Source organism: Haemorhous mexicanus, chromosome Z (genome assembly GCF_027477595.1).
Source record: "Haemorhous mexicanus isolate bHaeMex1 chromosome Z, bHaeMex1.pri, whole genome shotgun sequence".
In the NCBI taxonomy this organism is placed as follows: Eukaryota; Metazoa; Chordata; class Aves; order Passeriformes; family Fringillidae; genus Haemorhous; species Haemorhous mexicanus.
The window spans coordinates 41,138,937-41,160,153 of NC_082381.1; the positions used below are offsets into that span (position 1 = coordinate 41,138,937).

The 21,217-nt window shown below is 36.3% G+C and overlaps 1 long non-coding RNA gene across 1 annotated transcript in view; it reads right to left on the reverse strand.

The window, feature by feature from the left end:
- LOC132322193 (uncharacterized) overlaps nucleotides 1–11,862 on the reverse strand; it is a 54,793-nt gene extending 42,931 nt beyond the window's left edge. Inside the window, exon 1 of the long non-coding RNA XR_009485039.1 lies at nucleotides 11,232–11,862. This is a non-coding gene — a long non-coding RNA (uncharacterized LOC132322193). The remainder of the gene's footprint in view (nucleotides 1–11,231) is intronic.
- Between the last annotated feature and the right edge of the window lie 9,355 nt (nucleotides 11,863–21,217).

Below are 21,217 nucleotides of genomic sequence, written 5' to 3' on the forward strand. Positions count from 1 at the left end.
GTGCTCACATATTTTGATACCATGGTATCTCTCCAAGACAGCCTGTCTGGTTGTGTTAGCTGAACTCAAGGGCTGTAAAACCACATCTGGAGACATTCAGCACCATAAAAAGCAGCTCTAAACTGCTTAGAGTCTGCTGTGCAGACCTCATGTCCTAGCAGATCCTTAATGATGGCAAACAGCACACAGCAAGATGAAAACACAAAAAAAAAGAAAACAGCAGCAAAAGTGACTGTTGAAAATAGGAGGCTAGGGAAGTGAACACAACTGGAAAAAAAACCCTGAGAACTTCACTAAGAGGTTTCCAAATCACATATTAGTCCACTGAGTTGCATTAGAAGAGTAGCATGGCTTGGTATCTCCATGGGTGCAAGTCTTTCCTTATTCTTCACCAATAAGTAATCCTCCACTGGTCTCCAGTATGAACTCTCCCTGTTCACCCTGAGACACTGAACTATAAAAAGATATCCTTAAATTCCCCTTTTATTTTCTGCATATTTAAGTCCTTTTCCATTTCATTTACATAAAAATGCCACAGGTTAGTGGTGATGTGGGTAATTTTTCACTTATTTTGCCTCAGAACTAGCTACTGCTTCATTGTCTCTTTTCTATTTAATTAAATCATTTTGTTGTCTTGTCTCTTTCTTTTTAAATAGATCTACTTCAAATATTTCGTAAACAAACTCTACAATTAAACAGTTGGGATTTTTTTCATGTAGATAGAATCCATATAATATTCTTAATGCATTACCTATTGCTCATGTGTAACACAGCACTGTAATCAAATTATTTTCCAAAATTAACTTTGGTTATGTAGTAGCTGGAATGCAAGATCTAATTTAATATTAGATTAGTGAAACATCTCCTCCAGGGATAGACATTAGAGAGCTAACAGAACTCCTTCACTGTACTTACAAATGCTGTGAGGATTGGCATGCTCCACTGACTGCAGCAGGCAGCAGTCAAACTACTTGGTTCCTTGTTCACAGTCCCAGAAATTGAAAAGAAACAAGGAAAAGAGATATCCTCTGGAGCAAGCAGTGTGAAAATGTATCTTTATGTACCAAATAAAATAGGAAAAAAGCCACATGTCATGGCTTTTTTGCACAGGTGCAAGTCCAAGCTCTGTGGTGAGTGCTCAAAATTTTTTACAGCCAATGCATTTGAAGCAGTTCTCCCTGTTTTCCTCACCCTCATATCCATCACATCTGGGTCAGATCATAAAACCCAAAAGATGCTGGGAGAGTCACAAGTTTGAATGAAGCTGGAAAAAGTACCAGTGCCTGCCTGGAAGGGAATGAAGACACGGAAGCTGGATGGCACCCAGCTGCTGTGTAAGGTGGTGACTGAGGTGAAAGAAAACCAGCCATTGAACACGGGTGGCCATCCACACAGAGAGAGAAATTGCTATAAAACAATGGATGTCTTCTGTTATGAGTTTGTAATAATGTCAGGGAGTTGTTTGTTGCGGGGGAAGGGAAAGGGGTCCAGGACTTGGGGGGGGTAGGAGGGGGACAACTCAAAGAGTGATTGGGCCGGAGCATCAACCAATCACTCGACGCCCTGGGGAAATGATTGGTCCAAAATGAACCCCAGAAGGACCAATCAAAGCGCCACCAATCGGTGCGCGGATCCAAAAACCCACCAATCCTGGACTAGGAATTTGTTATAAAAAGGGGAGTTTTCTGTTCCGGGGGGCTTTTTCTTTTGGGAGCTTTTTTTTTCTTTTGGGGCTTTTTTTTGGGGTTCTTCTGGTTCCTTTCCGGTTCCCTTTTTGAGCTGTTGTATGAGGATCTGGGCTTATCCCAGATTCTCTGCTCCCACCGACTGGTTTTTAAATAAAGGAGAGCCTGTTTCAATCGTCTGAGATCTGGCCTCGTTCATTTTTTTATAACATCTTCCACTAGGACAGACCACACCAAAGATTTTAAAAGGCTCACAAATACGTCTCCAGTAATAAAAGTTGCCACTTAATGTTTTGCATATTTGTATCCAGCCAAAGAAAATACTAGCACAATGCTGAAGTAATAAGGATTTCCATGAGCCACTTTTATACTGAGGTAAAATTGCAAGAAAATGTTCATGTCTAAGTAGTTGATATTGCAAACCAAAATACCTGCCAATTTCCAAGTGCTGTGCAGGTATTTTAACATTAGAACACAAACACTCATACTAAAAAGAAAAGAAATTATTTTTAAAAAAAGCTAGACTCTTTACTTTACAAACTCTAGTTAGGAGATAATGTCCTATGGAGACAGGCATTAAAGCATGAACGACAAGTATGAGTCTTACTGAAGCGTATAAAAATGAAGACTCAGGACAAAAGGAGAAATATATGCTACTTCCCTTTTAAACTTTCAACATTATTCCTGTAAAACCCTCCTGCCAAAGTTTCGTTCCCTCTTATACATTTTTGTGTTATTAAGCACGGAAAGCTGTCTCTCTCTAAACTTCTGTCCCATGTCGTATCACTTCTGTGCTCCACATCATTTCATTATGTCTCATTAAAGCACTCTCACAAAATATAGTATTATGTTAGCTTTTGTGCTTTTCTTTCAGGGTAAATTTTAAGGTGTCATGTGTTCATACTTCTGTTTACTCTTATAATGAGAATATTTTATCAACTCTCACACAGTACTGAAATACTCATAGGGTATGAGAACAATTTTGGCTGCTGTGCTAAATTACACAGGAGTCAGTGTGCTTTTTTAACAGCAGTTGAATATCCAGGATCTGCATTTGTAATGCTTTTTCAACTCGTTCCAGTTCATTCTCAGAAAAATAAATAACAGTTTTTGAAGTAATTGTTCTAGTTGCATAAGTCGTCAAGCGTCTTCATTTGGTGCCAGATGATTGTTGCATGTGGCAGAGTGCATTGTCTCCACAGTGCTAGTCATCCCTCCAGGAAAGAGATGCACTGTCCTTTATGGAATCATGCATATGAATATATGTGCATACATATTTGCACATGGATGTACTGTTGCAGTCTGCAGAAATGCTCCCTTTCAGCTGCACAAAAGCAGACATCTTACAAAAGGATGCAAATTGCCTTTCTGCTAAATGAAGGTTCAATATAATCTTCTGACTCGGAGTGTTTCATGTTCCTTGATGCATGGAAAATTTCTTCAGTGAGCTATCAACTGGAAAGCTGAGCAAAATTCCCTCTGGATGCACAAACCTGAAAATACTACAGCTCCATTCTGGGGCAACAAATATGACAGGTGGATCCCACTGGATTAATAGGATTGCTATTGGTTATGACAAAATAGAGGCAAGTATATGTTCTGAAATTTAGGTCCAGAAGGCACCCATGTAATGTGCTGTGTCTGACCTTTCAGTTAATACAGTTGCTCTCCTGCATTTTGAGGTGTGCCAACATTTAGAACAATGCCTAGATGATTTACAGGTATAGATATACTTCCAGGATGTATAGACACATTGATCTGATAGGCATCACCACTCTGAGCTGTCTATCTAATGTTCAGAGTAGAAATAAAAGTAGAGCTGCTGGCACTACTTGGAATATAATGAGGGAGAAGATCATTTTTACCTCCATCTCCAGCTATGGGAAGAAAATAGATCTTTACAGAATAGTCCACTCTAATAAATTGAATGATAATATAACTCAGAAAATTCAGTTTCAGCATTCTCTGCTTTTTAATAGCTGGCTGCCTAATTTTCTGTTTTGACATCTGGAGAAAATGATGGCACACTATATATAGTGAATTAAAAGTAGTAAGAACATCTTTGCTGAAAGACACAACTGCACTGACAACTTGGTGTTCAGGGTGTCATTTGAACAACAGAAAAAAAAATCAGGATGCTCAGAAATCATGCAAAGGGGTACTCTAAGATAAAACTCCCTCTTTTTTATCCTCTGGGAAGCCTTCTGGTCCTACTATTGAGAAAGACCCAAACAGATTGTGCCCAGTGGTTATTGCAAAGTGATTAAATGCCTATAGCTAAAAGCCCAGCACCTTGCAATTGTTCTGACCCACAAAGCCAAAGCAGCATTACTTGCGATTGATCACCTAAGGTACACCATGCTAGGCACAAAGAACCATCCTGCGTGTATAAAGCTACCACTACCTGTCTAAAAAGGAGCCAGTCTTCAAATAAGGTGGAAAATAAACAATTTCAAGAAACACGCATTAATTCTTCTCTCCAGTGCCTATTACTTTATTCTGCACTACTTCTAACGGGCACAAAATGCTGAAATTGCGGCATACTGGGACATTTTTTTGCGTAGAACACCATACCAATACATGCATAGTAGTAAACCTCAATTCCAATTTCTCACATGCACTTAGTTTCATTCCTCGGTGCTGCTTGTATGTAGGGAGTTTATTTTGCACTTAAGCTGTGCAATCCATTGCTTAAGGTGCTGCAGATCCTTTGAAATGGCTGAATCCATGACAGTCTAACAGCCTCACTCACATCTCCATTTCTGTAGCTGTAGATAGGGAGTCTGAATTTACATATAGGTTTCTTCTGCTTTCTGCTGTAGGTACTCAAGATTTCTTTTAAAACATTATCATTCTTGCGCTTGTTTTTTATTAATCAGCCATATTGCCTCATATTTACAGAGCTTTGGTGCTACAAAATAGTTTTCACTTCAGAGACCTAAAGACATTTCAGAAGCTCCAGAGTTTTATATTTACCTCTGTAAAAGGAGTTGACATTCCTCCAGTGTGTGCTGTTCTAAGCTTCTTATTTGGGCTTTTCAATTAACACATCGTTTGTTAGTGTCTGACATAGGCATGTGGAAAGAGAAACATTACTTAAGAGGTTCACAGTTACCAGTAAAATAAGTAAAAGTAGGATATATAGATATATATATATCTGTATATCCAGTATAATTCACTTAATGCACCACTAGCCATGTTGCTTATATGTGGAACCTAAGACAGCCAAAGTACTGTGCCAAAATTCAAGGTCCCAAAACTAAGGGAACTAACAATAGTTCTTGAAAGGAGAAAAAAGTAGTGTGGTAGCTATGAAATACAGAGAAACAAGCAAAGGCGTAAGCTGAAATTATTCTAGTGCCACTTTAAAGAATCTTGCCTCTTCTACAGCCTTTTGTCCATGGCACTCATCAGATCAACAGAGCTGTACTACAAGCCCAGAAATGGAAGCTCATTAGCCATCCCAGATCATCAACATTTTCCCAACTTATGTTCCTATTTAATTTTCAAATATGGAAAGAGACAAAAGTGTGTAAACTCAGAGCAGCACATGAAAACAAAGACCCATTTTAATTTCCTGAAACCACACAAAAAATATCATTTGCATAATCAGAAGCAGGAAATTTATAACGCACACACATCCCTCAGGAGTATGTTGCTTGGCTAATGAGTGTTGAAGACCCTTGGGGTGGTTCACACTGACAGAAAACACAGTTGGCAGAAGACCACAGGTACTTACAGTTGACTTCTCAGGGTACAACCAAACTTCCTCCAGTCTCAGGAGTCATTTTTTCACAGTGGCCTTCAGTGATCTTTAAACACAGTGCTTACCAACACCAAAAATTCTTCCAAAATAACTTAAAGTTCAAGGATTTCCAGAGCCAGATGTAATTTTGTAGTAGTACATAGTAGACTTAGTAGAGTTTTCTTGCATGAACTTGTCCTGTCTCCCTCTATACTATGAAAGCCCAGAAATCCCATAACAAGATATACACAGCTCCACATCTACAGCAAGAAATCCACTTACGTATCAAAAAGTCACCTCCTTTTCTTTCTTTTGAACCTGTCTCCTACTGACCTCACGTGATGACTGCCATAATGTGAAAGTGATGGGCCAAGAGACCGTGTGGAGGCAAACACACCACTGGGAAGTAGTTTCGTGACTACCTTTTTTTTATTTTCTGAGTATTTTCTCCACAATTTTTTTTTTATCAGTGTCTCTTATTCAAATACAGTAGAAAAGACTTTCATAAAAGCAGTTTGACTTAACACTAAGAAGCCAGGAGATAAATTGATAAGTGCATAAAGACTTTCCAAAAATAATATCAGAAGTGTATTCATCTTAGAATTGCTAAAGGTTATTTTCCAAAATAACAAATTCATGGCTAAAACACATTCCTGTAAAGTAAGGTGCCACAAATGCCATTCATCCCTTAACCAAGCTCGAGACCAAAGCTTAACTGTGGCTTAAGCTGCAATGTGTCTTGAGTTTCCTTCTGTATTAGATATTAATTTGCATTAGCTTATGCAATTGCCCAAAAAAGAAGTAAAATATTTAGTATGTAAATGTAATATAAGTACATCAGATTACTGACTGGGTAGTGGCAGGGTAAAGCAGTCTTGAGTAGATTGAAGTTATACAAGACAACAACACTAAACTGGGTACTCTAGGGCTCCCAATTCTTTAAGGTTGTCCTCCTTTCAGTCCAGAAAATATCGGCATTACTCACTTAAACAGTTAATCATTTTACTGGAGAATAATTACATGGCTCACTATTAAACCATTAACATTCTGTGCCAGTTTGGGTTGGAGAAAAATTAGCTAGTTAGCTACTTACTAGTAGCTAGTATGGGGCTGATTTGAATTTGTGCTGAACCCAGGGTTGATAATATAGTGATGTTTTAATTATTGCTGAGCACAGCTTGCAAAGAGCCAAGGCCTTTCCTGCTTTTCATACTGCCAAGCTGGCAAGGGCATTGGAGGTGCACAGAAAGCTGGGAGGAGACACAGCGGGACAGGTGACCTAACAGGCCAAAGGGATTTTCCAGATCATGTGATACCTTGCTCAGTATTCAAAGTAGAGGGAAGAGGGAGGAAGGGGAGGAGACTTGGAGTGGTGGTGCTGGCCTTCCCAAGTAACTGTTATACATGATAGCACCCTGCTTTCTTGAGGGTGCCTGAACACCTGCCTGTACATGGGAAGTGGTGAGAGTTTTCCTTGCTTGGTTTTGCTGTGGGCATGGTTTTTGCTTTTCTCCTTAAACTGTATCTCAACCCACCAGATTCCTGTCTTTTGCTCTTCCAGCTCTCCCCTCATCCTTCTGGTGCAGAAGTGACTGACTGTGTGGTACTTGGTTGCTGGCTGGGGCTAAACCATGATGCATATAACAGAAAGGTGGCCTTAGTGAAATCCCAAAGCAAAAGGCAATATAAGATAATTATTAGGACATTGACAGAGGCAATACTGGCTTTTTACCTTTAAAGATTGCTGGAGGCTATTCACTTTCTTTCTAGATTTATTTAAGATGAATGTCTGGACCCTGTATAGTGCTGCTGTGAGGATCTGCACATTCAGTTGAATTAAATTATACCTAAATTTCAAATAGGCTGTTATTATGCCGTGTTTTCCTACTGTTAATTTTGTTTGTTTGCCTGCATATGCATTGTGTAAATTTATACATACATTACATTTTCCAATTCTTCTGCCATACTACAGAACAGGTAAAAAACTAGAGAAAAAACACCAGACTTCAAACACATTCATATCTGAGTCTCCTGGGATAACTATGTACTTTAGCTGAGTGTTCTGTGTTCAGAGCTCGAGAAATTGTATTACTTGTGTGTGTGTGTATATATATACATATATATATATATATACATATATTTATATGTAGTATGTAATTAAAGCTTATTTGCAAAAAGGAAACAAAGATGCAAGTTTTAAAGATCATTAGATAGAAAGGTCAGCTGAAAACAAACAACAGTGCCATGTTGAAACACCCATGATTACAAAATATCACCATCCTTTTCCAATTTTATCTGATACTCTTTTAGGAAAAATAAATTGTTATAGGATTAAGAGCAATTTTGTAATTTTTTTAATATTAATGCCAATCAACAATAATGTAGCAGTTTTAAATCTCACTGGGGAGAAACAAAAAAGTATTTTTATCAAGTAACAAAGGCGTGAAGTCAAAATGATGATAGATAAGTGCAGCCCAATATGAGCAAGGAACATTCCAAAAGCTCCAATTTTTGTATGTATGGCAAGTAGAATCCATGCAAAAATGTTTAATTAAATTTAAAAAGCAGCTAAGAATACTTCCTTTTGACTCAACACACACGCCCATCACTATGACAAAGTCTAAAAAAGTTAAAATAAAAAAAACAACATGGAAGATGTCCCTCAGAGACAACATTTCAAACTTATTGTCCAGACTCCAGAAATCCAATTAGATTATTTGAAGTGATAGCTCATAAATTGTTAATATATTGCTCTGAAAGTGAAGAAAAATACTTATCTCATTTTTGCAGCCTGCTGGCTCAGTTTCTGCACTTTACAATAATTTGTTACAAAATTTTCATTTTTCCATTACTTTTTATTGTTAGTTCAGAAATAAAATCCTATTAACAGAGGATTTATGATGACAAGATAACTATAATGTGGATAACTACAGGAGCGGAGAGGGTGTGAGTTTAATGACACACAAATAAAGTTTAATGAAATATTATGAAATGGAAATAACACAGAGTCTGAATAAATCTCACTAGTAACTATGTATTATAACTGTAGGAAAAGAAAATTCATAAAAGAAAAAGGCTGTAAATATAAAGAAAAACAGTACACTAAGCAAACAGCAGAATGATCCAATATGGTAGCACTATTCAGACTTTAATTCTTAAAGATTTCCTCAAAAAATTCTTGAACCCTGTATTTCTATCCCAGGCTCCATTTTTTTTTTTCTCTCAGTTTGCAGAAAAGCATCTGCCAATTAAAATGAAATTAATTAATAAAATATCAACACACCTAAATGACACAGATTACATATTCAAACCTATTCAGAATGGAAACTGTCAAGGAGATGGGATATTGCAATGAACCATGCAATAAAGGAATGAGGATCAAATGCTCCATTCAAAAAAGTTGATTTATTTTAAACCATCACTAAAAAGTGTGAAAAAAAATCCCACACATTTTTGAAGTACTGAACATAAAAACATGCTATGGAAGAAGGGAATTATCAGCACATCTAACATAAATAACAAGGTATATGGTAATTTACGCTTAAGGAGGAGAGGACATGAAACCCAAACATTGGGAAAGCTAATGGTAAGTTAAAAAGCAGCATAAAATATTGTTAGTGAAGAATTTCCAATTAAAGGTTAGTTAATAGCCTTCATTTTCTTTTTTCTTTTTTCATACTGTTCTCCAAAGGAATATTTCTAGCAGAGCTGTGCTGTTTCGTAACCTGCATATCGTCCTTCTCTTTCTATGACTGTCTCTGCAAGATCAGTTGTTCCAAGTCATCCAAAGACAGGGATGCAAGAAGTACAAGCCTATTGCCAAATTTGACTCCATTTGGGGTTTGGAGGGAGCTGCAGCTGTTATTCATATATTCATATCTCTATCCTACCATTCTAGTCTCATTTGTTGCATTATGTTGCTGCAAATCATTTTCTGCTCTACAGAGAAATTACCTCTAAGATGTCTCTCCTGCCTATTAAAACTCAGATATTGCATAAGGATTAAATCAGGTACAGTGTTTGAGTCATAGAAAATTGTATACAAGCTCTGATAATTATACATTCCTAGATGACTGGAATTATTTGCAAATTCTTCAGCTATATAATTTATAGAGAAGAGACAATTCACATAGTTATTAGTTCAATTATTCATTAAAAACTTTTAACAATGTACTATATAACCACATGTTACATATACAGCTTACTTTGGAGGCAGTAAGTTTTCTTTGAATTTGGCAAAACAAAATAATTTCTATAGATAAAAAATGAGGTAATCATACTTCAATTCATTGAGAAGACTTGCGACAAAGAACATTACCAAGTATAATTATAAATCAGTGTTCCCATTTTTGTAGAAATTATTTGTTGCATTGAATTCTCCATTCCTTAAGGAAATTATAAGTTTACTTACAATATTTATAACATATCTATCAATAAAAATTTCAAAACTGATCTATTGTTTCTGTTTGTCGAAGAAGGAATATCTTTCTTCCTTTAGAAGTGTGGCAGTGCTGCTAAATATTACTGTTGATCAATACTGGTTAATAAGATCGACCCAGTATGGTTTTGAGCATGCTACTCTAGTAGCAATATTATCATCTCTCTTAACAGGAGATAATTTTTAAATATTTATACCATTTAGCAAAAACATTTTTGAAGATAACAAGGCTCGTAAGTTTCGGAAGAATGACATTTAGGTTTCTCCTAGGCCTTTTGCTGCTACCCTTATTATTTTTGAAACACAATGAAAGATTGATGAGAGTCTTACATCAGGAAAACTGTGGCTTCCTGCTGTCCTTCCACTTCCTCTAATGCTTTCTAATTTTCTAATCTAAAAAGGCCTCCAGTCTAAAGCCCTGATATTTTCTGTGTAATTTTAAAAATTATTTCTTATTTATTTAACTTTTGGGTTGCAGTCCAAAAGGAGTCCTACAACAGAAACAAACTGCACTGGGACAAAACCAGAACTTTTTTAAAAATTTTGTCTTAAATTCACACAAAAGGAGAAAATTTACATCAATCAATTAAATTCAATATACTGGAAGTGTGCGAACACATGGGAAAATTTTTGAAACAGTCTATAGTCAATTCGTAAGGGTGATGCTATTGATAACATGTGTTTCACTGTCCTGAAAGCTTTGGACAAGGCTATGCATTGAAAGGCATTCTAGAAAGAGAAGAATTCATATTTAGAAAAATAAAGGAAAAAGTGTTGAAAATTACCAAGGAGAGAAAACAAAGAGTGAAAAAATATTTCTCTTTCTACTACATGGAATCAGAGTATGAAACTACATCACCAGATAGAATGGGTGCCAAAAGTAAATACGTTCAAAAAAGCAAGCAGAAGAGTTTGCAGAAGAAAATCCCTTCCGGAGTTCAAATCACAAAGGTATCCCTCAATATTGAAAGCAGTTTGTTTCTTACATGTTAAAGGTAAGATTTAGAATGGAAGTTAATTCCATCACATCTTTTCTACCTTTTCTATCTTGTCCAACCCCTCTCTTTTTCTATCAAGAATAATTTGCATATCCTTCCCTTTAAAAGTTATTCATATCTTTTAAATATTCCCTGGTATATTTTTGCATTATGTCAGGGTTTAGGAATTGTACTCCCCAGTTTAGCAATTCCACTAAAAAAGAAACTACAAACCACTCCCCTTCCCACTCATGCAAGGGACACAAGAGGTAGAGATTAAAGATTGAGATAAAAGCAATTTACTGGAAACAGCAATAAAATAATAAAACAAGCAGTAACAGCAACAATGTTGGTAACAACAGTGTACAAAAGAGAGGGTGACTTACATGCAAAATGCTCAGGAAGTCCAGGAAAGTGAAAAACAATGGCAGACAGACCCTCTACGCTGCCACGGTTTTTTTCCAGATGGCAAGCCACACCCACCTTCTTCTCAGAAGTGGGAATCCCTTACTCTTGCCGCTGATGGTGATCTAATGGTGTAGAATAACAACCTTGACAAGCTTGCATAGCTCTAGGCTCCACTTTCTCATGGCTGCTGTGGAAAAAATAATTCTGCCCTGGCCAAAACCAGGAAAATTGCCTATGTTCTTATACTGAAATATCTTTACTTTTCTGTTTTGATTTGATGGGAGCAGTTGGAAATATTTTCTGGTCAATACTTTTGCTTGATAAAATGTTTTAATTGCCAATTAGGTGCTTTTTCTTCTTCTTCCAGTCTACCCGTGTCCCCTATAAATCAGTGAGAAAATGCCTGTCTCTACAATCCATTGAGAAGCCCCTGTTAATTGAGAGATATTTTTGTAAGTTTCTTCCCCACCCAACATTCATCATGGTACTAGCCTATTTATGAAAGCTTTGCCTAAATTCCTGCTACTTCTGAGTCTCAGTTGTCCACTAAAAGGTCTGCCCCTGGAGAGCAGGAATGCTAAAACTTAGAGTTCACAGAGAAGACTCATTTCAAACAGCTTTTAATTCACTCAGACCCTTGAGCATCTGCCAACGTGCGCAGTGAGTTAATCCTCTTTGGCAGTCAGCTGGGCTATGAAGCAATCCTTTTTTGCCATGAAGGGCTGCTCATTTTGTAGTACTGCAAGGGCTTCCCCTGAAGCTGAAGGACCTGTCATCATGCAAAAATAAAATTTAATAAAAACAAGTGCAAATTATTCCACTGTTATAAAATGTTGCTGCATTTCTGAGTATCTTTTATGTTAAAATGTATGCATAATTTTATGGAGTCTCTGATCATCCCTGCTCCAGTTAGTATTTGATTGCGTGCCACATACGAAATGGAGAACTAGGAAATCTAGTTCCTGTTTGAATCAACAGATTCCAAACCTCAGCTGAAATCAATAATTCTTATAGTGCCTCTACAGAGCTGGTTTGGGGTAAGAAGAAGATGGATAGGGGAACTGGGTCTTATTTTGACATGCACAGATATAGTGCCCCAGTATAAATGATTATGACACTTTGAAGAAAAAAGGGAGAAGCTCATTTTCAGATGCAGTCTTGAATATAGTTTTACTTTGTTTAAGTTGTCTTTTGAGGGTGAGTACAAAAGGATAAAAAGGAAAAGGGTAATTATGAGAGTGACATAACTAATTACAAATCTGCATGTGTAGATCCTAGCTTCAGTATGTACCTGTAAAAAAAAGAAGTGCCCATATTTTATTTCACTTTTTCTACTGTAATTAAAAGAGAATCTTAGCACCCTCAAAAGTTCTATTGCAATGGCAAAAGTACCTTGAATGGAAAGAATCTTTACTCAAATTTGAATTAACCTATTAATAGTTTTTAAAACCTGTTAGAAGAAGAGTGGAGTGTGCAGGGATATTTGTATAGTTTTGTGTAACTTCTAGCATTTTCTTCTGTTACTCTTTTCAGGAATATCATCCTTTCCCATTAAAAAATGTTTGGGATCAGAAATACCAATTCACTGATGGTCATAGGTTTTACACAGCCAATGAATGTGAAGTTCATATTAGTCTTTATTCTATGATACTCAGTTCAGTCTCCTCTGAACTCTCATATTCTTAGTTTTCAGCAACCATATGAGTGAAAACTAATTTATATACAAATTCTTTTACATGCAATAGAAGCTGTCAAGTTAGGCACTATTCGTGCTCCACAGCAAACATGGGAATACTTCCTTTCCAGTGTACAATAAGAAAATGAAAGAGCTTTGCAGAAGTAGCTTTCTGCTCCTTGAGAGCAGATATCTTTAAGTTTTCTGATTTCGGTGTCTTTGTGGCTAGTCAAACATTTCCCTTGGACTGACAGAATCAATCCTTTATCAAGAACATTTAGAAAGTGGGTTGAGATATTTCTAGAGTCATAAATCAGCTACTGTTCATTTATCACAATCTCTGCAAGTTTGAAACTCTAATAGCAAAACCCAGATTTCAGCTGTTACTGTTAAAGTTTTCCTATTTGAGATTATGTCATTACCCACATTTTCAGAAAGAAATTACAATCATTATATTCTTGTTGCATGCAAAGTTCAGTTTCAGCTTTCTGAGGCATCCTTTGGTCTTCAAGACAAAATTTTCCTTTATATCTTCATCTTGATAATGTTCTGCTCCAAATTTCATATGTGAGCTTCATACTCTCCTTGCAAAAGGTCAAGCCAGAACAGCCCAAACAAGCAAATCTGCTGCTTTTCAGAATTTCAGAACCAAACACTAATCAACATTTTGCAGCAGCGCTTCAATTTTTATTTTTTTCTTTTCCACTACTATATTTCTTTCTTAGACCACTTATGACACTAGTCTTTCTAAGATGTCTCTAGGAGCTCTCGCCATTGAAAGTGCAAGCCAGTCAAAAAATGTAAAGTAGATATATGAGAAAAGGAGTGCATGTATAAAAAGGAGTGCATGTATAATGTGTTCCTGTTTCATAGGATCCCCTGCTACTCCTACATTTCCAAGGCCAAATTTTTTAGCTATTGCCTTTGCCCTTGACAGTTGGCATCTGCTGTGTGTGTATTACTCCCTGCTGTCAAACATATACTCACTCCTGACTGACATTAGGGCACTCATAAAGAAGCATAAGTGTGCTTCTGTTAGATATGTACTGTGTCTACTCTTTAAGTATATTCAAGTATAATAACCATCATTTAAAGTGCTGATTAAGTGTAATGACAATAAATTGTCTTTTCACAGTTCTGTGCTTACTTTCTATTGCATTAAACAGATGTTTGGCAAGAAAACACACTTGAAAACAATTTTTTTAAAAGAATCCCTACTGAAAGGCTGAGACTTTTCAAACACAAAACCACTAAATCCAGAATTTGAAAACTGTGGGCTTCTTTAAAAGTGTTATACATCAATACCTACTGCACTTTGCACTTCTAGAAATGTTCAGCAGAAAAATACTGTAACTCAGACACAGGATTTTCTGAGATACATCCAAGAGCAATCTGGCTCATAGGAAGGAATGATCCATGACACAGAGATTAAGATTCATCATTTTTTCAAATAATGTTCTGTAGTCCCTGCTTCAAAAGCACTGCTAAGCATTTCAGCAGGAAATATTTCATCCCTGTAGCATTCCACAGGGTTTTGATTTTGATACAAACTGTTCTCAACTCATTGACTGTGTGAGACATAAATTTTCCTTAAGTTTGGCTGTTAAAATATATTTGAAAACTGGGGGGTTTTAGTTACGTGTCAGCCTCCACAATTTACAGCACCCAAAGTGAAGACTAATTGTGTTAAATATTTGGGGATATCCTCTTCCAAAAATGTCCTACTTACAAGTATTCTGGTAGGAAATCACACTTCCCAAAGGTAAGCCTTCAAGGCTTCACCCTCAAGTGATTAAAAGATTATAAATTACATACAGCTGCCTTCATTCAAGTTTTCTGCATAGCTGCTACAAAGCCAATATATCTTATTATTTGCTGCAGTAGCATCTGGATAACCCAGAAATTTCATTAACAAGTCATGAATCTTTAGGAACTGTAGGACTTAGCCTGATTCAGCAGGAGATTTTAAAATACCTATCTCTACAGTGACAGAGCCTACAGAGATGTAGGCAGGTTGCTTAGTTTTTTGCTATTTTGACACTGGATTTACAGTTCTGTACTGAGAGTGGCCACTGACTGTAATCAGTCATCATAAACCCCAGGAAAGGACAGCACATAACACTTAGCCTTAGAGGTCTGATAGCTGCTCTACAGGTTTTCTGCCCTGCTGGTGCTAAGGCTCAGCTTAGAAGGTATTTAACACTGCCGTGGCCATGCCTCTAGAAAAGATACATTCCACAGGGCACAGGCAGACCCAGACTCAGTCACCCTTCATGTCCCTCATGCCCTGCTATGGCGTTTTGGGCCTCTGTGGGGACCCTCATGTCTCATCACCTCTCCTTAGGGTGTCACGTTGCTCCTGCTCTCCTACCTCGTCGTTCCTCTTCCCCCACAGGTCGCTCCCTTCACGTCTGCCCCAGTGCAATAACCCTGTTACCCTGGCCACAAGGAAGAGATTCCACTTATCCCACTCCCAACTCAGGCTTCCCTCTTTCACTTATTCTCCTGGGTCTGACCATGAGGAAATTATGGTCATTAATCAGAAAACACGCATGAGATTGCTGGTTCATGTAACACACAAAATCTTAGCTAACATAAAAACATTTCCAGCTGATTTTTTTTTTTAATAAAAACTGGAATTTTCCAGCAATGCAAAGAACAGCAACATTTTTATCAAATGTTCTTTAGCTATAAAATGAATGAAGTTCAGCAGCACAGTCATTGGTCAGGTTTGTTTCACTCCTGATTTATCCAGTCTTTGGTTACAGCATTTTAACACATGCTTTATCACATGTATTGATCCGAGAATTAAATGAATATGTTGTTAGTGCAACTGCCCTCTTTTCTGATTAGAGTCCATGCATATAGTCTAACACATACACTGCTATTGATCTGCTACACGAACAAGTATAAAATCTCATTCATCTGAATTGCATGGAAATGGCTTTCTCTTCTATTTTCACAAATAATTTGATTACACATTCATGAAACTATGAGTGTAAACAAGCCTCTGTGGTACCAGAAATAAGGAAAATACATCCTTATGATAAGTCAAATGCATCAAGAAACAGGGTTTCTTGATGCATTTGACCTCAAAACTAACTGAAGATTAAAAAAAGAAAATAAAAATTCATGGAAAAACCATGCAGAAAAGGGCAAACTTTGAGTTTAGAGACAAAGCAGAGAAATACAACGGCACAAACTATCTGGAAAAAAAAAAAAAATTAAAATACCCTTTTTAAAAGACTTAGAAATTGAGGAGTCAAGTCATCCCTTACCTTATGAAATTTCATCTTCAGGAACACAACTATTCAGGGACAAGAAAAACAGGCACAGCTGCAAGTTCTACCCATACCTAAACAAATGTCTCAAAAGTAATACCCTCTGAAAGCTTTCTGAAGAGACTGGATGGCTTAATACATTCTTGTAAGTATAGTTTTTTCAAAAAGAGAGGCTTCATTTTTATTCCTAACACAAATACTTGAGAAGTGATGGGAACATTCTTGCAGGCTTTGGTGAGTGTGGAGTCAGCTTTCACAAAGGAAAGGTGCTTGAAGATCAATTGCGCCCAGTAGAATATGCAGAGTTCAGTGTTTTGTACATGACTGTAGTTTCACACAGAGGGGACTATGGCATGCAAGTGTCGGTCACAGTACTTGGTTTGGTTAGCTCTATAAATCTTTAATCTTCACCAGTGTTCAAAGGAAGCCCAGCTTCAATAACTAAAGGAAAAGGTTTTACACCATTGCTGTAAAAGGGGTGAATTCTTTTTACTCTTTAAAGTATAACTGCTCTCCAAACCTTAACATGAATGAAGTGTATATGTCTCTATCACTGGAACAAGAGATTATCAAGTTATATGATATTTTAAATGGTGATTTATCACATTGCACTGATAAATGCAATGTGTAAAACTATCTCAATATGTTATGATTACAGTTAACATCATCTGCTCTATTTGACCACTTAGGTGTAATTCACGTAGAGATAGTCTTCTGCTATGTGCAACTTAGAATCATCAAATGGATTGAAAAAAATCATCTGCTTCCAAACCCACAGACATCAACAGGGAACCTTCCACTAGACCTGGTTGTTCACTGGATCACTGACAAGAGGCTACACTTTAACAGAAACTAAACAAACTTGTTCTCCTGATTAACAAGTACTTTTTTTTCCCTGACTATCTCTAATTATTGGACCCGTGTAGCTTCATTTCATGCACTCCAACTGACCAGTGAACTGACCAGTCTTACTTCCATGTCATCGAAAATAGTACAGGTAATTCTAAATAAATCATAAACATTTAGAATTGTTAATGAATTTTTTTATTGTATGCCGATATCTTGGTATGAAAGTACTTTTATTTTTCAAAATTTTTTCCTCAGAAAAATATTTCATATTCAGCACAAAGATAAAAAATAAGGTAATCTTATGAATAGGCACTGTATCTTGTGTTGATAATGCAGAAGCTAAAAGTATTCAGGAGATCTGGCAGACTATAAAGCGTACTATAAGAAAGCATGACACGCAAAGAGGTGAAACAGACAAAAATTTACAAGATACAGCTGTGACCAAATTTTAAAAGACATCTCTGAAAATCGAAACATACTGCACAAAAATACCAGAGAAACGCAAAAGAGTAGTGCAGCAATATACGAACAGAAACTATAAGGCTGGAGGTACAAGTTAAAACTGGCCAAAGATACTCAGCATATGAGCAAAATCATTATACTGCATTCACAGAATAAGAAAAGAGTAAATTAAAAGTATAGGCTCATTGATCATTGAGCAAGAGAGAAAATATCCATTGAAAGAGAAAGTTATGAAGTAATAAAATGCCTTATTACTAGTGTTTTGAAAACAGAACTAATTACACAATTGATTTTAATGTGGAGATATGAGCATGAAAAAGGAGTGCTGAGCAGAGTCCAACTTGGCTAAAAAAACCAAGTCAATTAATTATCTTACCATAAGAATATTCAAATGTATTTAGAATAGTGGAGTTAACTGAGAACAAGCTCATTGAAATATATGGAAAAGAGGTAGCTGTTAATCACTGTGGACTGGTCAAGCCCATGGAAAAGGTCAAACTGTTTATTCCATCATGGAGAATTGAGAAAATGGAGATAATTTCATAACCAAAATTAAACTCTTTAAGCACTGTTATCAGTACTTTTCTACCACTTTCGAAGGACACGCAAGTGGCTTTCTTAGACATAATCAATCTTTTTGCTTATTATCTTTTTGCTAACTTTTGAGTGATACAACACTTTAAACAGTAATACAGGGAAGCTTTATATGTTTCACAGCTAATGCAGAAAACAGTCATAAAAATCCTCATATGTCAAGCAGAAAGTGTCAAATAGGAAAAAGGAAATTCAAAATAAGTAGACATGAAAAGGATAACTCTTGGCAATAATAATGCTGTGAAATAAACCCTTCCAGTTTATCCTAGCCAGCAAACTCATATTAAGTTAATGATGCTGCTTCATGAAAAGCAGATCTCAGTCAAGACCATCTTAGTCAAGAAAAGTAAGCTTAGACAAGTCTTAGAAAGTCTTACTGTCAGCTGTATTTTCTGGAAGGCATGGGAGATAACCATTCAGCCATACAGAGAAGTGTCAATGCTGGATGAGGTGTTGCCTCAGGTTTTGTCCCTGTACTTAAAAGGGGAAGAAAATCCACCAAAGAAATTACTGCAAAGGTCTTGAACTGTGGGGAAAATATTAAAAGATCAGCTGTATTTTGCATGGAAAATAGAACTATTATATTGGAAATGCTACCTATGTTATAGGTCTGGTGTAATAAAGGGATGATAAATCATTGTTTTACCATTTGGAGTGGATAGCTGAACAGTTAGCTCCAGCTGCAAATACAACAGGTTGCGTAATGGAAAAAAAGAAACTAAAAATAGCACCATATATTTGGCCAGAAGATCAATTAATTTAGCAGTTTGTTTTCATTATTGAATATTCTGTTCAGAATGCAAACTGCATTTCCAGAATTACCCTGCTACTTCTGTAGACTCCAAAGTTTGATAAAAATGTGCACATATAAAGGGGAAAGTATATTCTTAATTCACAACTGCTTTAGCAATATCACTTTCTATTTGCAATGATTAAAATAAACAATCATAACCCACCTTTTGCAAGGTAAAAATGACATCCTGTACACAGTGTATAATCCTTAATTGGAAATTAAAATACTAACACTTCCTTGTTTTGTGTCTATTTTACCAACACACTTTAATATCACCTATTACGTTAAAATATGCATTTTTAGTTTCTAGATGATTCACTTTTGAGAAACACTTTAGCAACAACCACTGTACAACTTCATTGTACGCCCAATTGAGTAAAACACTGCACACACTTCCAACAAGTGGGGAACATTTATGTCAGGGGCAGCAATTCTCTAAGACAAACCAACTGCAAGAGTAGAATAAATTAGGAACAATTATCATTCCAAAGACAAATACTTATTTATGAAATATTTCTATTATTAAACTCTTTTCTATTTTCTCCAAAACTGTATTTTCTACAGCCTTCCCACCAAAAGTGATAAATTTACCCATAATGAGGTAATACATGACAGTAATCTCCTGATGCAAAATTTTTATTAATACAGTAATTCTTTCTAAAGTCAGTACAGCTGGTGTTTCCTCTGCACAATTAAAAAACAGCTTCTTGTATATTTAATACACTCATACAATTTTCTGCTTAGCCCAGCTAAGCAAAAGTGTTGCTCAAGCAAACTTCAAGCTCATTGATCATTATGCAGAAAATAATACAGTCTCTCCCAACTGCATTTCTTACCACAGACAACATTTTGCTTGAAAGCAGAGTTCTGTTACAGCACAAAATGTGTTAGGGTAGCAATGGATGCCTGTTAAAAGAATAACAATAACAAAAAAGGAGAGATTATCTGGGATAACTGTAAAAAGCAATACAAACTCCACTTATTGAGCATATCAATTAAGTTTCAAAGATCCAGCAAAGGGCAGATAAAATCTGCTAAAGTTGCTGTGCCTTTGGGTGACATGCTTTAGTTAGCTATAGAAAAGCAAATACCAAAGCAGCCTCTGAATTAGCTGAATTGGGCTTTTTTTGTTATGTCAGAGTTTTGTTATATCAGTTTAATTTCTAAATTAATTATTTGAGAGTTCTTTGTATAAATTCACACAATTTGGGGAAGAAAAGGAAAAAAATTGGTTCATTTAGCTTGCAAAGGATAGAATCTTAAGTGGAGGTACAGTATAGGAAGTGAGAGAGGAAGGCAAAGGGGAGAAAGAAATCCCATCCCCAAACCTTTTTGTGGTTTACCCAAAGGAGACTACAGTCATCCCAGCCCTTATTGTAATTCCAGGATGCCCCGTGGCAGGAAGGAATGATGAATCTGACTCCATGTTCTTAGAAGGCCAATTTATTATTTTATTATACTATATTACATTACAGGATACTAAACTAAACTATACTAAAGAATACAGAAAGGATACTTGCAGAAGGCTAAAAAGATACTAATGAAAACTTGTGACTCTTCCCAACACAGCTTGGCACTGATTGGCCAGTAAGTCAAAACAATTCATGTGAAACAAATGAAACAATCACCTGTTGTTAAACAGTGTCCAAACACATTCCAAAGCAGCAAAACACAGAAGAAGAAAATCAGATAATTATTGTTTTCATTTTTCTCTGAGGCTTCTCAGCTTCCCAGGAGCAAAATCCCGGGCAAAGGGATTTTTCCAGAAAATATGACTGTGACAAGCCCTGCTCTTCTGATGTAAGTGAAGACATTCTAAGGTACTCTAAGTGATTGAGGATAACTGGCTTGATTTGTGTAAAATCCCTAGCTATATTTAGATTTCAGACTTGTCTGAGGAGTAAATTAGAAAAATCAAGAGACAAAATTCCTGTAAGTTTCCTGCTTTTGCTCAGAAAGACAACCAAGAAAATAAGGTAGTCCACGAACAGTTTTGGTGACATGATGAGTCTTTGAATAAGAAAAAAAGCTACTATGCATGATGTATATTAGAATTAAAATGCCTTCATTCAGTTCTGTTGAAGGAGCAGCAAATGTAGAATTTTCTACTTTCAGATGTTATTTTCTTAATCAAAAGAGCACTCCACTCAGCAATATGGTCCATCTCTACAGGACCAAACAAATGAAATTTGGATAAGTATATATATATTTTTTTTTTTTTTAATATATACATTTGTGTGCGTATGTCACTGTGGGTGTGGGTGTGGTGTGGTGTGTGGGGGTATGTGTATATATATAAAAGTCACAAAC